Raw genomic sequence first — 2923 nt, 5'->3', positions numbered from 1 at the left:
AGACACTAGGTTCCATCCTCAATACGACAACAAACAAAATAAAAACAAATATCTTGGGGCTGGAGAGATGGCTCAGTGATTAAAAGCATTGGGTGCTCTTGCAGAGGACCCAGGTTTGAGTCCCAGCACCTGCATGACAGCTAACAACTAACTGTCCGTAGCTACAGTTCCAGAGGATCTGACAGCCTCTTTTGTCCTCCTTGAGCACTGCAGGATACCGGCGCACTTACACAGATGCAGGTGATATACACAAACACATAAAATAAAAACTAATAAATAGAAATTTAAAAAAGACTGACCAGCATCTGGTATGCAACTGGCCCATATAGCTTTCTCATCCTGAACTCGGAGATGATAAATAAATCAAAACCTAAAGACCAGAGTCAAAACTAGGCTATACAGAAAAGCAAACGTGCTGGTTAGTTTAGCTGTCAATTTGACATAATGTAGGATCACTTGAGAAGGGAAGTCCCAACTGGGGGACTTCCCAGATCAGATTGGATTGTGGGCCTATCAACATGGTGGGGGTGCTATCTTGATTGTTAATTGAGGCGAGAAGAGCATTCCAAGGACTGGACCCTGAACTGTAAGGGAAGAAAGCCAGCCTAGCATGGCACCCAGAAGCAGATGGTTAGTTTCTGTTCTTGACTGCAGATGTGATGTAACAAGAAGCTTGAGTTCCTGCCTTGACTTGCCCCACCATAATAGATCAAAACTTGTAACTTGTTTGGGGTCCAAAAAATACCCTGAATTGACCACTCAGATACTGAGACTCAGGAGAACTTAACTGCTTTATTGAAACCAACTGGCTAGGGATGCAGGCAGGCTCAGGAGCTACACTGCAACCCAGAGCCACGGAATCACAGGGATTTTAATCATAAAAACCACAGAGCAGAGGATTTCTATAGAAACCATACACAGATATATCAGGAAAGGGTTCGAACAATCTAGAGCTGATTTCCAGAGCCTTAACCTATACAGCCATTGGCTAGCTTACCTGGGGCAGAATGTTCTTCTTCTTCTGCCCATTTCCATAGAAACCATAAACAGATGTACCAGGGTTCGAACAATCTAGGGGCTTTCCAGAGTCAGGCAGAGGGCAGCTCTTTCTCTGAGGATGGGGGGTGGTGGTGTCTGAGGGGCACTCTCCTTCAAATTGTGAACCAAGTAAACCCTCTCCTCCCCTAAGTTGCTTTTGGTCAGGGTATTTGTCACAGCACCAGAAAATAAAATGAGGGCGGCCAACAAAATGAGCGTTCTGCCAAACACGATCTGAACTTTCCTGTCATGTAACCAAATCAGCTAATGGCTAGATCAAACCTTCAAAGTGGAGGCAGTTCAAATGTACCTTCTTAACAAATTGGTGCCATAAGAAATAAATAAACTGAGGTCTAGACTGTCAGAGGTCATCAGAAATTCTCAAAATCACAAAACTGAAGATTTCAAGTGCTCTTTACAAATAAGAACAAGTCAAAATCTAAAAATCCCTTTCCTTTACCAATTCATCAGAAGGTTTTGAAGAAAAGTCCCAGGAAATATGTTGCACAAACAAAGACTGATTGACTGATTAGAACTTTAATGATGAGAGGTTGGAATGTTGCAGATCTGAAGTTAAATTATTCTTGGGCCAATTTTAGTCCCCTTAATAGCCTTTAAATTTTTAATTAATTAAATTGTGTGTGTGTGTGTGTGTGTGTGTGTGTGTGTGTATACGTGTGTCTAAGAATGCTATTAAATTGTGTGTGTGTGTGTGTGTGTGTGTGTGTGTGTGTGTGTACGTGTGTCTAAGAATGCCAGGTTCCCTGGAGCTGGAGTTACAGGTGGTTTTAAGTCACCTAACATAGGTGCTAGGAACCATAGTCAGGTTCTCTGGAAGAGCAGCAAGTAATTTTAACACTGAGCCATCTCTCTAGCCCCAATAGTCATTTACTGCCCACCAGAGCATGTGGCTTAACATCTTTGTGACTATTAGGTAAATCTTTTGGAATGTACAGACACACGGCTCCCATCCACAAAAGAATGCTCTCAGATGGCATCTCCAGCCTAGAGCAGAGTTTCCCGTTTCCTGTAACTCGCCTGCCTGCCTACTGTTTCCACCAATGATTTGGAAAGTGTCTTGATATACGACTTCCTTTGTTCTATCTGTTATTACAATAAAGTTTCACGAAATGGTTGCCATTGGAACACAGATTTGGGGTAACCTAAATCTGTACCCCCAGATCATAACCACTCATATTTGGCTCTAGAATAGCTAGTCCTATCCCCTTTCAGGTGAGAGATCTTTTTCTTGTGTCAACAATGCTCTTAGAGCCTTAAAGATCCTCCTTTTTGAAAGAAAATAATCTGGCTTTGTGAGATGCAGGATTTCTAGGGAACCATGGAACATTCCCAAGAGCTTGGAAATCCCCTGGGAATTTTAGTAACAGGGCTCTCATTTTGACTTCTCTTCAGCTTGGTGGTCATTGTGATCTTTGTGGAATGAATTCAGATGACAACACAGAGTGTAGCACTAAAGACAGGCAGAGATGGATCAACCAGGTCAGGCACTCTCAGCAGTGAGGGTAGGAAATAGCAGAAGACTTTCAGGTGCTGAGAGTGGACAATGTCCAAAGAGGCCATTGTGCTGACTTACATGTGAGGTAGGCTTTATATTATTTTTTTAAAGTCAGTCTCCCAATAGGTTCATCAGAGTATCTATCTATGTCCGGCTTATTCGGATCCTTGTTTCTTCCTTCCTCTGACCTCCAAGGTTTAACTCAAGAATGATAAATCCAAGATTCAATGCCAGGAAACTTCATAGCTCTTGGAGTGACTAGAATCACAGTGTGAGGTCCCTCCTGGGTGGGTTCTAGAGAGACAGAAGGACAAGGCCAACCAACACCTGATCTGCAGATTGGAACAATAATGGGCCTGTCTTTCAAGT

This window comes from Nannospalax galili, unplaced genomic scaffold, assembly GCF_000622305.1.
Source record: "Nannospalax galili isolate Female #2095 unplaced genomic scaffold, S.galili_v1.0 scaffold568, whole genome shotgun sequence".
In the NCBI taxonomy this organism is placed as follows: domain Eukaryota; kingdom Metazoa; phylum Chordata; class Mammalia; order Rodentia; family Spalacidae; genus Nannospalax; species Nannospalax galili.
Note: the sequence above shows the minus strand (reverse complement) of the source record.